This window comes from Pelobates fuscus, chromosome 9 (assembly GCF_036172605.1).
Source record: "Pelobates fuscus isolate aPelFus1 chromosome 9, aPelFus1.pri, whole genome shotgun sequence".
Lineage (NCBI taxonomy): Eukaryota > Metazoa > Chordata > Amphibia > Anura > Pelobatidae > Pelobates > Pelobates fuscus.
The window spans coordinates 148,742,673-148,762,841 of NC_086325.1; positions in this window are offsets into that span (position 1 = coordinate 148,742,673).

Genomic DNA, 20,169 nt, shown 5'->3' on the forward strand with positions numbered 1-20,169 from the left:
AGTGGCACTATGCACTGGCATAAGTTGTCAGAGTACACACTGTTGGCCTGACACACAGACGCTTGCAGACAACTAACTGCTATTCAATCTATAACAGTGAAAAAACATTTTTTTGTTTTTAAATGCAAGCTATTGTGACACCAGATATGAGTGGTGGCACTGGGCAAGTGGGCACAGTATCCACTGTGAGCCTGACACAGAAGCTGGCAGGCAGGCAACTGCAATTAGATTACACAGGGAAAAAAAAGCAGACTGATGTTCTAGCCCTAAAAAGGTCTTTTTGGGGTGCTGTCCTTACAGCAGAGATCAGATGAGTCCTTCAGGACTGTAGTGGACACTGAATATACTAGCCTAGCTATACATTTTCCTATCAAATGAGCAGCAGCTACACTTTCCCTCCTCTATCTAAGAATGCAGCTTCAGAATGAATCTAAAATGGATGCTGTACAGGAGGTGGGAGGGTCTGGAAGGAAGGGTCTGCTGCTGATTGGCTGGAATGTGTCTGCTGACTGTGAGGCACAGGGTCAAAGTTTACTCAATGATGACGAATAGGGGGCGGATCGAACCACGCTATGTTCGCCAGGAACTATTCGCCAGCGAACAGTTCGGTACATCACTAATGGGTAGGGGTAGAAAAGAAGGTTGGTAGATAATATTTACAGAAGACTCAGTGTTTTTGTTACATGATAGTCATACACAGGATTATACACTAAAGTGAGAATTCAAAATGAATTTGAAATTTAAAGGGACATTATAGTCACCAGAACCACTTCAGCGTAATGTAGTAGTTCTGGTGTCTATAGCAAGTCCCTGTAGTATTAGCACTGTAATTACTGCCATTTCAGAGAAAAGGCATTTTTTACATTGGTGCCTAGTAACACCTCTAGTGACAGTCACTCACACGGCCACTAAAGGGACTTCCTGTGTCCGTGCAGCACTGGCGTTCAGCTTCTCCACACTCTGCATGGAGGCGCTGAACGTTCCCCATAGAGATGCATTGATTCAATGCATCTCTATGATGAGATGCTGATTGGCGAAGCGTTTTGTTGTGCCTCCTAATGCTTTTCCATGGGCAAGCATTGTATTGGATGAGATCATCTAGATTGATGATCTCAGCTGTGGAGGTGGGGCCAGCTGTGGCCAGACTGGCACAACGTGGGAGCGAAGGTAAGTTTTAACCTTTTCATCTCAACAGAGAGTGGGAACGGACACCTAAACATTGATTGCTGCACTCTATTATTATTATTATTATTATTGCAATTTATATAGCGCCAACAGATTCCGTAGCGCTTTACAATATTAAGAAGGGGATTTAACTATAAATAGGACAATTACAAATAAACTTACAGGAACAATAGGTTGAAGAGGACCCTGCTCGATCGAGCTTACATTCTATAGTGTCAGAGATATATGTTTGTATTCCTGACACTATCGTTTTCCTTTAAAGTCAAAATACCCGAATTGGGAAAATCTCTACGCTAACTGTGCTTTCAGCTCGTTACTCTGGTCTTAAATATGAAATTCTCTTTGAATTCTCACTCACCCTGATTGTAATACAGATTAAAACAAGGCTCAAGCCATTACGGACAACGATTCACGTATATTAACTATATCCTTGAATATTCTGTTTCTCCAAAGAAAAGCTCTAGTCAGTATTAATCAGCTGGTAGTTTGATCCAAATCTGAAAAGGTTTGCTAAAAAAAACCTTGCTAATTAACCGGGAGGAGAATTTTATATATATTTAAATAATATAATCTAGATATTCACCATGATTTGAACATTTCTATGATTGTGAATGGGGACGTCATTGTCTAGCCTCATTGTACCTAAGAGCTGACATTATCAATGAAGTAATTTGGCCTCAGTGGTACGAGAAGGATTGTGAGATAATGCTGGGAATCATAGCACCTATAGCTATAAATTAGATATGTATCAATGACACGCAGTTATGTAACGGTGAAGTAATATTGGCAAGTTTAATCACTGGAAAATAAATTGTCAAATGTTGTAGCCAAGACAGAACACATAGCGGAGTTGAGGAATATTTAGCTTTTGCGCTAAAATGGAAAGGAACGTTTTAAGCACCATAACCACTACAGTTGAGTGCTCTGCATCAGTGTGTATGGTGCAGCGTGACGATACTAAGCTCTGTAGAGCTAACTGGATTATTCACAGGCAACCAGCAGGACATAGTCAAGCTGTCAAAACGTATAAAAACCAAATTGAAAATGTCACTACTTACAACAGAATTGTGCCAGGGTACTTATGGAACCATAACTCCTACAGTGGCTTTGGTCAATTCCTGGTTTATTGAATAAGCAACAAACTCCCTAAAAGCCATACACACACAGTAGCTATAGAGGCGAGGAACTCTTTGTCGATTCTAGAGCCTTAACCCCGAAGGTGTTCATTAATCAAAACCAATTACTGTTTAGATTGTCAATGGGATGGAGCCAAATGCTGGGGCAATGATGTCTGGACTGGACAGATGTCTCAAAATAAAACCATTATCCATGAGAAGCGTGATGTTTGCAGAACATAAACAGAAAAATAACATCTAAGCCAACGTGATTATGGGAGGAGATGGTTTGGGGTTATGGTGTGAATGAGTTGCCTTGGCTAAAACAAGTCACATAATGTCGGGCCACTTTTGAGCTTCACTGGAAAAGGCTCATGTAACGTGAGCAGAGGTAAGGTAGAATGAGTGCAGAAGAAGGCATTCTGCATTCTGAAATGTTGTGGTCAAAGTGTGGACTTAGCGAATAGTTCCTGGCGAACATAGCGTGTTCGCGTTCGCCACGGCGGGCGAACACATGCGCGGTTCGATCCGCCCCCTATTCGTCATCATTGAGTAAACTTTGACCCTGTGCCTCACGGTCAGCAGACACATTCCAGCAAATTAGCAGCAGACCCTCCCTTCCAGACCCTCCCACCTCCTGTACAGCATCCATTTTAGATTCATTCTGAAGCTGCATTCTTAGATAGAGGAGGGAAAGTGTAGCTGCTGCTCATTTGATAGGGGAATTGATAAATAGGCTAGGGTATTCAGTGTCCACTACAGTCCTGAAGGACTCATCTGATCTCTGCTGTAAGGACAGCACCCCAAAAAGCCCTTTTTAGGGCTAGAACATCAGTCTGCTTTTGTTTTTTTTTTGTTTTTTTTTCTGTGTAATGTAATTGCAGTTGCCTGCCTGCCAGCTTCTGTGTCAGGCTCACATTGGATACTGTGCCCACTTGCCCAGTGCCACCACTCATATCTGGTGTCACAATAGCTTAAGCTTGCAGTTAAAAACAAAATATTTTGGGGGGCGGGGCCTGACCGGCATGGCGGACGGTCGCAGCTTGCTGGAGCTCCCGAGCAAGATGCTGGCCCAAGCGACGTATAGAGACTCCAGCGGCATGCGACCTGACCCAAACGGCGATACATTTGTCACAGAAGGCGGCTGGAGTGCCCCGGTCCGCAAAACCGGGATGCCGGCTGCCAAAAGCGCTACAGCGTGGTTGCGGCCTGGCGGGGGCTGCGGGCGGGGGAGTCGGCCGGTCTCCCACCCCTTGTCTCTTCCCCCGGCTGGACCACAGAGAATCCCGTTCCCCCCCCCCCTGGACCGGGGGGGAGATCCCGGTCCACACTCTACTGTCTAAGATGGGGACAGTCCCCGACAGACAGCACAGCGAGAGCATGGAAGGCAACCCGACGCACGAGATGGCGGACCCGCTCACCACCACAGCCAAACACAGCGGCTTACCGCCGACAGCAGACCGAAGCCCCAGAGGAGCCTAACTGCAAAGCTGGATGCGATTCTGGAGGCCTTCTGGGCGAAGCTGGCTGCAAGGTTGGTGGGCCCCGAATGGGAACCCCAGGCGCAAGACCAGAGGCGGAAGGCACAAAATGGCCGCGGACCGCCTGGAGACGTCCAAGGGCGCCCAGCACCAGTCCCAAGCAACAAACACCCCTCCGGGCTGAGAGTCACTAAAAGAAAGGCCCGCAGGCAGCGACCAAACACGAGGAGCAAACTACCCACACCAGCACGCCGCCACCACTTAGAGCGATCAGCGCTGAAGGAGGGGAGTGCCCTGCAGGGGCGACCGTACAGCAGGCGAAGTGCAGCAACATACAAGCTGCTCCAGAGGAAGGTACCGATACAGACCAAGCATGGAGCCCCTTTGACCGCCCAGCAATACTGGCCTCTACATGTGTTTAAGGCCCTGCGGGACTGCCTCGCAGATTTCCAGCGCTTCCCAATATCAGGAGTCGGCTGAACATGGACTTGACATGTCCTCCTGTGCCCAAGTTACCAGACCCTCCTATGTAAACTGTTAAGTGCTATAACGCATGATTTACCTTGTCTACACAGCCTTTGCTCTATGCCACTCTACCACACTCATCTTACTCAACTGATATACTCCTGTCTGCCACATTTATATGTCTCACTAGTCTTAACCTACTTCAGACAGGATAATCTTGCACACAGTAGGATCTCGTCTCACGGTCACACAAATTTATGTTTGTTAGTCTACATAGCTTGTATAATCTCTGAACGCACCACCATCACTTAGACATGCTTACATAGACCGGATACGCTACTGTAGCTTACTACTATATCCCTAGCCTGCTATCTCTTATAAATCTATAAAATGTGCTGTTTTCTTTGCCATGACAATGTTTGCTGTTAAGCTGCTTGTCACTGCTGTCGTGGCGTTACAAGCATTTACGTTATTCAATGCACGTGAAAAATAAAGAATTAAAAAAAAATATATATATTTTAGGGGGCGGAGCCTGACCACCAAGCCGTGCAGACACGCAAAGCACGAGCTCCTGCCTGGCGGGCCGAAAACGGGGTAAAAGCGACGGCAATTCTGCCAGAAAACCACCGAGGGTACACCACCCACGTCGGGGGTGTCCCACGGACCCGATCGAGACCACCCTGGAGCCTGTCGGAGCGGGAATTCAAGTGCGGCCTACTGGGATTAGGGTCGGGGAGAGGCGGACGCTCTCCCCGACACCGGAACCCTTACGAGACCTTGCACCTCCCAACCCCCCCCCCCCCCGGACCGGTGGGGGACATCCCGGTCCACACTGGACAATCTAAATGGCACAGAGGGCAGCTGAACTGACCACACAGCGGGCGAGGGCATCAAACTGCCAAGACAGATCCAAAATGGCCGCCCAGCGTCGGCCTAACGAGCAGAGTACCTGCCTCCAGCCACCCACATACCTCCTGGGGGCTTTGGACCAGATCTGCACAAGCTTTTGGGCCATACTACACAGCCGTGGAATGACTCTCCAACGGGCGGTGAAAACTGTGGCATCATGGGTCCGACCCGCAACGAGACGCCGCTGCTACAGATATCTGCCTCAAGCTCCCAGAACAGCCACCCGGCGACGCAGATACTTGCGATCCCCACGGCGGGAAAAGGTATCAAGATGCTCCCACTCCCAAATTCGCATAAGTGGAAAAGCCCACCAAGCAGACCACACAAGCACCCCACCTCACCTGAAGCTATGCATCAAGCGCAGCAAGACCCAGCTCATCCTAACCAGCGCGGCACGCCAAGCAACCAAGCGACTGCACAGCCCACAGGTCACTACAAGTGCAGACATCCAACACAGAAACACCGAAAACATGAGGAACTGCCTAACAGAGCAACAGCGTTTCCCGGTGTCAGGGGTTGGCTGAACTTGAACTGGACTTACCCGTTCGTGCCAGAGTCATGCAAACGGCTATGTACTTTTACTTATGGTTTACCCTGATCTTTTACACACTTGGAAGCCCTAGCTAGCAATCTCTATTTTAAATTTTTAAGAGATATATCCTGCCTTGTATGTTATTCTAGAAAATGTTCTAGCCTGCTCATATAACTAGCGAGGTAAACTTGTAATAATTGAGCAATTTCTTGTTCGTAGCTGCAGGTATATTGTTTTACACTGTAGAATGTTCTATAGACGAATTGTATTAGCTTGAACCACACTGCAGCTAACTCAGTATGTCTCAATAGGTTCAAATCAGCCTGTAGTTAGACCTGTCTGTATGCCCTCTTTAAACTGTGCCTGACTCTAGCGATCCAATATTCAGTTACCCTAATCATAAACACATATACGCTAGTCATGAATATCGTTGTCCAGTTAATTTTCTCCTACTATTATTTGACACTCTATGTACACTCTCATGCACAAGTCATGTTCCCAGCATATGTTTCTTCTGTATCTGTCTCTCCATGACATGTGTAATATGTTACCATGGTTAAATCAAACGTGATCCTGAACTACTGTTTTCAAATAATATAAAAAAATGTGCCTGTATATCTAATGCCATAACATGTCATACCAATGTTTACCTACTCTACCGGATGTCGCTGTTGTGGCACACGCCGGCTGTTTGTTCCATCAGTGCACAACCAAAATAAAGAATAAAAATATATATATATATATTTGTTTTCACTGTAATAGATTGAATAGCAGTTAGTTGTCTGCAAGTGTCTGGGTGTCAGGCGTTCAGCGTGTACTCTGCCAACCTCTGCCAGTGTACTTTGCCACTCATATCTGGTGTCTCTATAGCGTGCCTTTAAAAAGAAAAAAGTTTTTCACTGTAAGCTAATAGCAGTTATTTGTCTGCAAGCGTCTGGGTGTCAGGCCTTCAGCGTGTACTCTGCCAACCTCTGCCAGTGTACTTTGCCACTCATATCTGGTGTCACAATAGCGTGCCTTTAAAAAGAAAAAAAGTTTTTCACTGTAAGCTAATAGCAGTTAGTTGTCTGCAAGCGTCTGGGTGTCAGGCCTTCAACGTGTACTCTGCCAACCTCTGCCAGTGTACTTTGCCACTCATATCTGGTGTCACAATAGCGTGCCTTTAAAAAGAAAAAGGTTTTTCACTGTAAGCTAATAGCAGTTAGTTGTCTGCAAGCGTCTGGGTGTCAGGCCTTCAGCGTGTACTCTGCCAACCTCTGCCAGTGTACTTTGCCACTCACATCTGGTGTCACAATAGCGTGCCTTTGAAAATAAAATAATAAATTCACTGTAAGCTAATAGCAGTTAGTTGTCTGCAAGCGTCTGGGTGTCAGGCCTTCAGCGTGTACACTGCCAACCTCTGCAAGTGCACATTGCCACTCATATCTGGTGTCACAATAGCGTTGATTTAAAAAACAAAAACATTTTTTTCACTGTTAAAGATTGAATAGCAGTTAGTTGTCTTCAAGCGGGTGTGTCAGGCCTACAGCGTGTACTCTGCCAACCTCTGCCACTGAACAGTGCCACTCATATCTGGTCGCACAGTAGCTTGCACGCATAGTACCACTAATCCAAAAAAAAATGACAGGCAGAGGCAGGCCACCCCGCAGGGGCCATCGTGGTCGTGGTGCTGTGATTCCCTTTTGCCTTAGAATAATGCCCAGTTTTCAGAGGCCACGTACCCTGAACTTGAAAAGTTCTGAGGACATAGTTGACTGGCTAACACAGGACACCCAATCTTCTACAGCTTCCGCTCGGAACCTTAACGCACCATCCTCCTCCAGCTTAGCTTCGGGCACCTCTCAAGATACCACTCACCCGCCTGCCGCCACCACCAACACTAGCACCACATCCGCTTCATTTGGTATGTCAGAGGAGTTATTTACACATCCGTTTGAAGAAATGAGTGATGCGCAACCATTATTGCCAGAGGATGTAGATAACAGGGATATATCTCAGGCAGGCAGCAGTACACACATGGACGTACGGTGTGATGATGATGATGTTGTACCCGCTGCTGCTTCCTTTGCTGAGGTGTCAGATACAAGTGACGCGGTTGATGATGACGATGCGTCCATGGATGTCACGTGGGTGCCCGCTCGGCAAGAAGAAGAACAGGGCGAAAGTTCAGATGGGGAGACAGAGAGGAGGAGGAGACGAGTTGGAAGCAGGAGGAGGTCGTCGCAAGGAGCTAGAGGCACAGTCAGACAGCATGCATCGGCACCCGGGGTCAGCCCGACAGCACGCCAATCAATGCATGCTGTGTCCACCACCAGAATGCCGTCATTGCAGAGCTCAGCAGTGTGGCATTTTTTTTGTGTGTCTGCCTCTGACAACAGCGATGCCATTTGCAACCTGTGCCAAAAGAAACTGAGTCGTGGGAAGTCCAACACCCACCTAGGTACAACTGCTTTGCGTAGGCACATGATCGCACATCACAAACGCCTATGGGATCAACACATGAGTACAAGCAGCACACAAACTCAAAGCCGCCATCCTCCTCCTGGTCCAGCATGTTCAGTCACGTCAACCACTGCTGTCCTCCTTGCCCCCTCTCAACCATCCGCCACTCCGTCTCTCGCCTTGAGCAGTTCCCGCTCATTTGCCCACAGTCAGGTGTCTGTCAAGGACATGTTTGAGCGTTAGAAGTCAATGTCAGAAAGTCACCCCCTTGCCCAGCGTCTGACAGCTGGCTTGTCTGAACTATTAGCCCGCCAGCTTTTACTATACAAGCTGGTGGAGTCTGAGGCATTCAAAAAAATTGTAGCTATTGGGACACCGCAGTGGAAGGTACCCGGACGAAATTTCTTTGCACAAAAGGCAATCCCCAACCTGTACTTGATTGTGCAAAAGGAAGTAATGGCATGTCTGGCACACAGTGTTGGGGCAAGGGTCCATCTGACCACTGATACCTGGTCTGCAAAGCATGGTCAGAGCAGGTATATCACCTACACTGCGCATTGGGTAAACCTGCTGACGGCTGCCAAGCATGGAATGCGTGGCTCTGCAGAGGAGTTGGTGACACCGCCATGACTTGCAGGCAGGCCTGCTGCCACCTCCTCTACTCCTCCTACTCCATCCTCTTCCATAACCTCCTCGGCTGAGTCCTCTTCTGCTGCTGCGTCTTGCTCCACATCAACGGCACACCCCCAGCTCCCCAGGTACTATTCCACATCCCGGATACGGCAGTGTCACGCCGTTTTGGGTTTGACTTGCTTGAAAGCAGAGAGTCACACCGGACCAGCACTCCTGTCCGCCCTGAACGAACAGGTGGAAAAGTGGCTGACTCCGCACCAACTGGAGATCGGCAAAGTGGTTTGTGACAACGTAAGAAATTTGTTGGCGGCATTGAATTTGGGCAAGTTGACACATGTGTCGTGCATGGCACATGTGTGTAATCTGATCGTACAATGCTTTGTGCATAAGTACCCAGGCTTACAGGACGTCCTGAAGCAGGCCAGGATCGGCTTGGGGATGTCCGGAGGAGTACTCACAGATCACTGTTCAAGGTCTGTTTGTCTGGATAACCCGTCAGCATTGCCATTTTGCTTCCCAGGGCGATAGTGAATTGTAAAGTCAAAAGGCTGTAGCGCCAAACTCCAGCGCAACAGCCTGGCATTGTCTCCTGACACCCTGTTCAGCCACACCAACGGGTTGTGATCTGTGAGTAAGGTAAACGGTTGTCCATACAAGTAAGGTTGCAGCTTTTTGAGGGCCCACACCACCGCCAGGCACTCCTTTTCAATGGCAGTGTATCTACTTCCCTGGGCAAAAGTTTCCGGCTTAGATAAGCCCCGGGTTGCTCGCCGCCATCTGCTCCGACTTGGCTCAGTACTGCTCCCAATCCAAACATAGAAGCGTCTGTATGGACGAGAAAGCGTTTAGTTGGATCAGGAGCAGAAAGTACAGGTGATTCAATGAGCGCCGTCTTGAGCTGTTGGAAGGCCTGTTCACACTCTGGGGCCCATACTACTATCTTGGGGAGGTTTTTACGTGTTAGATCCGTGAGAGGTTTAGCTAGGGTGCTGTAATTAGCTACGAATTACCTGTAGTACCCTGCGGTACCCAGGAATGCAAGGACCTGGGTTTTAGTGTGGGGGGTTGGCCACTTGGTGACTGCCTCTATTTTAGCGGGTTCTGGTTTCTGTACCAGGCTCCCGACTCTGTGCCCTAAGTATTGAACTTCTGCCATTCCTATATGGCACTTACTGGGCTTTAGGGTCAGTCCGGCCTCCCTAATACGGTCTAGTACGGCTCCTATGTGGGTCAGGTGTTCAGGCCAGGAGCAGCTAAAAATGGCTATATCATCCAAGTAGGCGCAGGCATACTCCTGAAACCCATCCAGTAGCCGATCTACCATCCTCTGAAAGTTAGCCGGGGCATTCTTCATCCGGAATGGCATGACCTTAAACTGATACAGGCCAAACTGGGTGACAAATGCCGACTGGTGGATGGCATCCTCGGCTAATGGAATTTGCCAGTACCCCTTGCACAGATCTATTGTGGTGAGGTACTGGCCTCTTGCCATTTTGTCTAGGCTCGTCTATCCGGGGCATAGGGTAGGCGTCTGAGGTTGTTTTATCGTTTAGCCTCCGGTAGTCTACACAGAAACGGGTCGTGCCGTCCCGTTAGGGTACTACCGGGGAGGCCCAGGGGCTGTCAGAGTGTTCTATCACCCCTAACTGCATCATTTCCTTAATTTCTTTTTGCATATTTTCTTTAACTGCTTCGGGTATGCGATAGGCGGTTTGGCGAAGGGGGGTCTGGTCTAGGGTTTCAACTTTGGGAGTGGTTAACGGAGTGTACCCAGGTAGGTTGGAAAACGTGGCCCCCTTGTCCTGGATTAGTCTTTGGACCTGGGTTCGCTCCTGGGGGTCTAACCGTTCTCCTAACTGTACTTCTCCCAGGTCTCCGCTCTGGCCCTCTTGGTCTAGGAGATCTGGAAGTGGCAAATTATCATAATCTTCAGTGGCAGGTGCACAGATCGCGGTTACCTCTTCCGTGCGCTCGTGGTATGGCTTGAGCATGTTCACATGGCGCATGCGCTTTCCTCCCGTGCCTGTGACTGCACTGATCACAAAGGTGGTATCACAAACCTGCTCTACCAGGTATGGGCCCTGCCAGGAAGCCTGCAGCTTGTCCTTGTGGACAGTGTCAATCCATATCTGCCAAGTGACCCTATGTAGGGGGAACAGTCCCTATTCTGCTCTGTGTCAGTGTGTATCAGGGTCCCTGAGGACAGGTGTCAATCCAAATCTGCCAAGTGACCCTATGTAGGGGGAACAGTTCCTATTCTGCTCTGTGTCAGTGTGTATCAGGGTCCCTGAGGACAGGTGTCAATCCATATCTGCCAAGTGACCCTATGTAGGGGGAACAGTCCCTATTCTGCTCTGTGTCAGTGTGTATCAGGGATCCTTAGGATAGGTGTCAATCCATATCTGCTGAGTGACCCTATGTAGGGGGAACAGTCCCTATTCTGCTCTGTGTCAGTGTGTATCAGGGTCCCTGGGGATAGGTGTCAATCCATATCTGCCAAGTGACCCTATGTAGGAGGAACAGTCCCTATTCTGCTCTGTGTCAGTGTGTATCAGGGTCCCTGAGGACAGGTGTCAATCCATATCTGCCAAGTGACCCTATGTAGGGGGAACAGTCCCTATTCTGCTCTGTGTCAGTGTGTATCAGGGTCTCTGAGGACAGGTGTCAACCCATATGTCGAGGTGTCAATATGTCAGGTGTCAATCCATATCCATTGTGAATTAGGAATGTTAGGTGATTTATGCCCTTTATGGATTAAAACCAGACTCTGCATCAACTGTGTAAATTTTCCATGGGAGTTTTGCCATGGATCCCCCTCCGGCATGCCACAGTCCAGGTGTTAGTCCCCTTGAAACAACTTTTCCATCACTTTTGTGGCCAGAAAGAGTCCCTGTGGGTTTTAAAATTCGCCTGCCCATTGAAGTCAATGGCGGTTTGCCCGGTTCGCCGGTTTGCGAACGTTTGCGGAAGTGTTGTGTTCACGACATCACTACTCAAAAGCAATGTGAGAATGTGACATCCAATGGTAGGAAATGCTTGTTTGAGGACCTTGCTTCGCGAGAAAGTTCCAACAGCTACTGAATCGAAACATGTATATTTATAAATAACTATTTCCCTCATACCTAATATTAAAAATAAATACATCTGTTTTGGGGGCATTCAAAGCACTTCAGTGCCTGCTCCCAATTTTAGCAGATAATGATTCTTTTTTTTCAAATATCCAACGTAAAAGGACTCTATAGTCATCAAAACAACTGTAGCTAAATGAAGCAGTTTTTGTTCCTTTGCAGTTTCACTGCTCAGTTCTCTGCTATTTAGGAGTTGAATCAATTTCTGTTTATGCCGCCCTAGAAACACCTTTCCTGGCTGTGACTCACACAGCCTGCATGAAAAAAACGGTTTAATTTTCCAATCAGATGTTAACTTGCTTTAGAAGTTTTTATCTCCTGCTCTGTAAATAGAATTGTAATTACACACAGTAGGTTCCAGCAGGGTCTAGAAGGCTATTAACAGAGCAGAAAATAAGAAATTCGAAGAAGAGTTTAGGAATGCTGTATAAGTCACATGCAGGGAGGTGCGGCTAGGGCTGCATAACCAAAGTGATTTAACTCATAAATGGCGGAGAATTGAGCAGTGAGACAGCAGTGGCATGATCTATATACCTAAACAGCTTTATTAAAATAAAGTTGTTTTGGTGCCTATAGTATAGTTTAAGGAAAAGACATCCCTAACAGGAATCAAATCGGTATCTTTTAGACTTTCAGGAGAATTCTAGTGTGACTAGATTGTGACATAATTTGGGAACATTTATTAAAATTCATACTTCAGGTTTGTATTAGTGCATTAACCAACAGAGCTACTTCATAAATTATTAAATGTTGAAGCATTTGTCATTAAATGTATATTGCCTCTCAAAATTAAGGGTAAAGATGTATACATGCCTGAAAAAAACATCACCACAGAACAATTGGAGCCAGGTGACTGGAGACATGACTGAAACTTTGATAAACAACATAACTACTGAAATTGGATGGATTGTTCTTTCATTCCAGACGTGAACCATGAACCAGCAAACAACAATAATGGCATTTACCAGGTGCCCAAAACAGTCCAAAGTCCAATAAACACAGAAACTATCACGCAATAAAAGTATATTTAGAATACACAATTCACTCAGCAATGGCGTGAGTGTCCGGTGCTTTCTTGAGTAGATATAACTAAAGTATTAGGCATGTTAGAATCAGCTGTCTACCTCTGCTATTTGATAAATCATTAAATTATTGCATTTTTAAATGTACAGAAGTTCATAATTAGAGGTAAATGTGTTTGGTGCCCAAGTTAGTCATTAGAGATGAATCCATGTGTTTCTCTTGAAGACAAGTCTGAAGACAGTTCCAAAACAATGAGGAACTGCAGCTACCTGTGGTATGGAATTCTAAGTAATTAACAATTGTTCTTCCCATCTAACAATTATTTTAGTGTGATGTATTTACCAACCACATATGTAACTTGACAACACTTATCAAGGTGACTGATAAGGAGGACTGTCTGAAAATCGTGTCTTGTACTATTGAATTATACAATTTGGCATGTCTGCGTGGAGCTGTAATGTTCATATGTCTTAAATGAAAAGAATCCTAAATGCTTATTTGGTGTAACATCAGATTTTCCAGACAAAGTAAGGCTTAGATATAAAGAGCAACCAGGGCCGGTCCTGGGTGCAGAATTAATTTTTAGTGCCCCCAGGTGTGGTTGTGCATCTTTACTAACTCCTCTCCTTTACAAAGGTCCAGTTCAGACATGCATGTTTCCATAGCAACGACTCCAACTCTATAACCAGGGTAGTTTTACATGGAGAGATAGCAGTGAGGCTACTAAGACACTACACACACACACACATTTACATACAGAAGACACTGACATACACACAGAGGACACTGACATACACTCAAACAGAGGACACTGACACAAAGAATACTGACACACACACATTTACATACAGAGGAAAATGACACGCACATACTCACTGACATACGAACTCTCACTGATTTGACAGACACTCTTACTGACATACGCATTCACTGACAGACACACACTCGCTAATTTGACAGACACACTCACTGACACACTCTCACTGATTTGACACATACTGACAGACACACATTCACTGAAAGACACACACACTCACTGATTAGAAACATTGACAGACACTTGTTCACTGACAGACACACACTCTCACTGATTTGTCTCACTCCGACGCCCCATTCACTGATATACACTCTCACTGATTTGACACACACTGACAGACACACTTACTGATAGACACACATTCACAGACAAACACTCTCACTGATTTGACACACACTGACAGACACACTCACTGATAGACACACATTCACAGACAAACACTCTCACTGATTTGACACACTTACTGACACACACTCACTGACAGACACATTCTCACTGGCAGACACACTCACACATTCACTTTCAGACACACTTGCAGACTTGGCACACACCGACAGACACACACTGTGAGGATATTTATACATTTAGTGACAGACACACACTCACTGACAGACAAATACACATTCTCTCACACACTCAATTATACACACAAATTATAATTTATTTAAAGTTATTTTTCTTTAAGTTCACCCATTCTGCCTAACTTTGGGAGAACTGGAGTGGATCCTGTTCTGTGGGTCCATTGTGGGGCTGTGTTGTCATATTCGTGCTCTTCAAGCAATATTACCTCGTGCAATGTTTAGCGAACCCGGGGCAGGGGTGGCAACAAATCCTGACTCCTGGCATCACTTCAGGCTAGAAGGGAGCAGTTCTGGAAGAGCACAAGGGGAGCACAAGGAGCATTGTCTCCTTACACATCTGTGAACTTAATGGCCATGATAGCACCTCAATATCAAATGAGGAGCACAACCACAGAGATAAAAAAAAATACTTATTAGTTGGGACCAGTACACGAGGTATCCCAAATTTATACCAAACAACATTAGCAATAGTGTCAAAACAATGCTCAATACAAAAAAAGCATACAAGGTAAACAATAATCACACGTATTCATGGAAAACAACCAAAAAAGTACCATAACACAATTAGCAGTATAGAGTCACAATGGTACCTATGGTCACATGTAAAGTGCCATTTCACTGATGATATTATCAGTATAATACATTTTACTGCTCTGAAACACTCATATTTGTGTAGAGTAATGTCTCACAAGTACAACAGTACCCCTCAAGTACTGGTTTTATGGTGATTTGGAAAGGGTCAAACATAAGATTTGCCAATTTCTGTTTTTTATAAATTGCTATTTGCCAGATTGCCTATGTTGCCTTTGAGATGGTATGGCAGCCCAGAAATGAAAATTAACCCCACCTTGACATACCAATTGAAAAAGTAGACAACCCAGGGTATTCAAAATGGTGTATGTCCAGTCTTTTGTAATAGCCACTTAGCCACAAACTTTTGCCAAATTTAGCGTTCATATTAGTCTTTTGCATTTTTTTAAAACAAAACTGCGCTTATGCTGGTGATTTCATCGTCGTGATACGTTTTACTGTTTTAAACACTCATATTTGTGTTCAGCGAAGTCTCCCGAATATAACAATACCCACCATGTACAGGTTTTATGGTGTTTTGAAATGTTACAGGGTCAATATAGGGCTTGCCCAATTCAGTTTGCCAGATTGGTTTGCTGGGTCTGTGTTGCCTTTTGAGGCCATATGGTAGCACAGGAATGTAAAATAACCCCATCATGGCATACCATTTTCAAATGTAGACAACCCAGAGTATTTAAAATGGGGTATTTGGGGCGGAGCTTAGCTTCCTAGCAGGGTGGACGTGCTCCACGAGTGCTCCTGCACACCGACGACTAAAACGGGGGATATACCCCGATTCATCGCTCACTCACTGCTGGGAAGGTGCCTACTGAGTGGGGGAGACCCAGGGAATCGTTTTGATGCCAGACACACTCCCGTACCCCATTGGGTCCTCACGATTCCAGCCTGAGGCCTAACCGCGATCGAGCCAGGGAGAGGCGGCCGCTCTCCTGGATGGTAACCTCGCAGGTGATACCCACACAGTGCTCACCTCCAACCCCCCCCCCCCCTCTGGACCGGCGGGGGTCATCCCGGTCCTCGCTGGGGACGATCACCCCCACATCAGGGGCGTATTAGCCGGGAGGCAAATAAGGCATTTGCCTTGGGCGGCATTTTCCAGGGGGCGGCAAAAAAAGCCGCCCCCAAATGCCCAAGGCAAATGTCTTGTTAGCCTTGCGGCTAAGAGACATGCCGGCGGGCTGCTGGGCGATCGGGCGGCACTGCCTGGTGGGCGGGCGGGCGGCCGGCAAGGGAGCACTTCCCCTGAGCTGTCTGCTCAGCTCCCTCGCCAGCCGCAGAGTGAGGTTGGGAGGCGGAGCCGGAATATGACGTCATATTCCGGCTCCCAGCCTCACTCTGAGGCGCGCGAGGGAGCTGAGCAGACAGCTCAGGGGAAGTGCTCCCTCGCCGGCCGCCCGCCCACCAGGCAGTGCCGCCCGATCGCCCAGCAGCCACTGGACCACCAGGGAGGAAGAGACACCCCCCCCTCCCCAGCATTCCCAAAGGTAAGGAGGCTGGGGGGGGGTGTTAAATTAAAAAAAATGTGTGAAAAATAAATTTAAAAAAAATGTGTGAAAAATAAATTTAAAAAAATGTGTGAAAAAAAAAAATGTGTTAAAAATAAATTTTAAAAAAAATGTGTTAAAAATAAATTAAAAAAATGTGTTAAAAATAAATTTTAAAAAATGTGTTAATGTGGGTGGGTGAGTGTGTGTCTGTGTCTGTTAGTGTGTGTGTGTGTCAGTGTGTGTGTCTGTCAGTGTGTGTGTCTGTCAGTGTGTGTGTCTGTTAGTGTGTGTCAGTGTGTGTGTCTGTTAGTGTTTGTGTCTGTTAGTGTGTGTGTGTGTGTGTATGTTAGTGTGTGTGTGTGTGTCTGTTAGTGTGTGTGTCAGTGTGTGTGTCTGTTAGTGTTTGTGTCTGTTAGTGTGTGTCTGTTAGTGTTTCTGTCTGTGTCTGTTAGTGTGTGTGTCTGTGTCTGTTAGTGTGTGTGTCTGTTAGTGTGTGTGTCTGTTAGTGTGTGTGTGTCTGTTAGTGTGTGTTTGCCTGTGAGTGTGTGTGTATGTTAGTGAGTGTGTGTGTCTGCTAGTTTGTGTCTGCTAGTGAGTGAGTGTGTGTCTGTTAGTGTGTGTCTGTTACTGAGTGTGAGTGTGTCTGTTAGTGTGTGTGTGTTTCTGTTAGCGAGTGTGTGTTTCTGTTAGCTAGTGTATGCGCATCTGTCAGTGAATGTGTGTGTGTGTATTTAGAATGCGGGGCGGGGGGAAAGGTTGGGTGGGGGTGGCGCGGAGGGAGGGGGGGCGCCTGAGTTTTGTCCTGCCTAGGGCAGCACAAAACCAGGATACACCACTGCCCCACATCACGACCAGCACGAGAGACAACGACTGAAACGAGGAGAAGCAACCAGGCCCTGATCAAGATGGCGGCACAGACACGGTCAAACAGGAACCGTATACTCCACATGCCACCCCAGCACATAGGGGTGTTCTTTGACAGGATTTGTGCCAGCCTGTGGGCCACGCTACACACTCGAAGAACGGCCTACTGAAGGGCGATACAGGAGGTGGCAGCATGGATTCGCCCGGCAACACGACGCCATTTTGGCGGGAATCCCCCTCCACGCAAGCACAAGCGGGAAAAAGCCCAATTAAGGCATCAGCTCCTGCACTCAAACCGACTGTCGCCAGCTAAGTCCCTGTACCAGCAGACCGGCACACCCCGGACCGTTTCTCGGTCAACAATCTTATGCTCACCGTTAAGCAAGCAGCAGACCCGCTCATCACGGCAGAAAGAAGGCACTTGGTTAGACCCACGGAAACCCGGGACTGCTACTCCCATCATCACCACTTGGACGTTCTGAGCAATATCGCCCACACGCCTGCACTATTTTTGCCGCTGGTGGGAATAGGCTGAGCAGGTATTCCAACCCGCAACCGTGATGCCCAGTCACTTAAAGGGGAAGCCGAGTAACTGGACTTACCCGTTGAGAGACTCAACATGGAAATATATATCTTCTCTTGTTGCTGTATATCCCCCAGCCTACTTATAAAGCTACACCAACATCCTTGACTGTATGAGCAATTTGAATTAACATGTTCTGCAATTTCTAATGCTAGAACCAGACACCAGTGGTACATATATAGCTTGTAATACAGATTGAAGCCACAATGCCTAGATTTACTCTCGATGTTTGTAATTGCCATTTTTGAGTTACGCTTCATCCCATGTTTTATGTCCCTGCATTCTTAAAAGCGAGATTGTTTAATGTATAACTACCACTACAAGCGCAGAATATGAATGAGCATACTAGCGTCTGCATACCTTGCTACTTTAAAATGCATAGCATAACTCAGATATTGCACCTATGTGACAAAACATTTAATATAATCTTAAACGTCGTTAAACTAGACAACTCATAGAATCGTAGAGCTTAGTATGTCTAAATATATCTACTACTATTATAAAGCCAGAAGTTCACATGTTTGTTTTACAAAAAAAAAAAAGTGCTGTCTAATCTGCCACAATATAATTGTAAAAATGTTATGAAAAGCCTGCAGCTGCTATCGTGGCTCTGCAAGCCTGTTGTTATTTCATGCACAATGAAAATAAAGAATTAAAAAAAAAAAAAAAAAAATTGGGTATTTGCAGTCTTTTGTAGTAGCCACTTAGTTAGAAACGCTGGCCAAAGCTAGCTTTTATATTAGTTTTTTGCATTCTTTTACACAAAAACTGCACTTTTACTGGTGATTTCATCGTCGTGTTACTGTTTTAAATACTCATATTTGTGTTCAGCAAAGTCTCCTGAGGCAGCCTGGTAGTGGTAGGGGGCTTGTCCAAGTGTTGTATGCCTTTTAGCATATTCTTAATGCGATAGGTAGACATAAAATGATTCGTGCTAGGGTAGGCACTTAGGATGTGATGTATGTTTTATGGTGTTTAGTGATAACTTTAGGTTAAGGTAGCAAAAGGAAATGAACCCCCATGCACCGTAATTCAGCCGTGAGCCTAGGGGTAGTCCAGGAAATACGGCTGGACGACTCCAGATTAGCAGAAGGGGTGCATGGCCCAGCCGGGGTGGAAGGCCTGGCTGGGGTCTCGGGTAAAGCGAGTGTCTCTTCTTGTTCTGGGACTTGAGACATACTAGGAATGTAAACATGGGTAAATAAGAGGATTTTGGTTATGGATGAGTGCCTGTGTCAACTGGCTCTAGCTAAGCCTAAGGCGAAAAAATTATCTGGCCTACCATGAAGATGAAGCACTGCTAGTGCCAAGTGGCAAGAGAGAGGCTCTAACTATGAGGAGGGCCGTGTGGGCGGGAGCCACAAATGATGTGGCAGAAATGTTGGCCTCTCGGTGACAGTAACAAGACCAAATATACGTGTGCGTGACATGGTGAGTCCCTGACTAATAACCGACAGTGGTTAATGTGAGGCTCTAAGTATGCGTTGGACCGAGGGGCATATACCTCCAACGAGGATGGGTGCTGGCCTCACGGGAGTAGATTACTTTATAATAATAAGCTAATTCTAGTAACTAACAGCCAGTTGACCAATCCTAGTCTATAGCGGGATGGGAGTAAGATGTAAGATGGACACGTACCTAACCTTGTGAAGAAGTGAGATACTGTTCAGACAAGGATGAATGCTAGAGAACCTAAAAATGAAATATGGAAGGTTAGGTCATATTTGGGTTTAGTTCTTCCCCCTTATTGTGAGTAAAACTCGCCTGTGGAATTATGACCGTGATTTGGAGGGAGTTGCTAGTAGTGGTTATCTAAAGATAAAACTACAGTTATCCTCTATCTATATAGTAAAGTATGAACTGATAAACGGTGTTGTAACACAAGATATACCTGTAATGTGAGTAGAGTAATAATCCAATGAATTCCCCAAAAGTTCTGGTGGTCGAGTAGTAATAGTAACAATAACCTAAAATAGAGTATGGACAAACATAAGGGAACATGTGGTAGCTCTCATGCATGAAAAGTACATGAATACTGAAATAAGACATAACCACAAGGAATATCCCTGGGTGTGCTAGAAATGGTACCCTAAGTTTCCAATATACTTGGTGTGTGTCATATAATAGGGGAAAGATGTCTGGGACTGCTATGTCTAGGAGTGGGGCCGTTGAATAGACATAGTAGTGGGAAGTGGTATGAGCGCATAGGAACAGATAAGGTTACGGATATTTAGTTGTACGTGGAGAATTTAAGGGGTATGCATATGAAAATAATACCGATTAGCTAGAAAAACACAAAATTATACGTACCCTGTGTATGGGAGAGATATTCG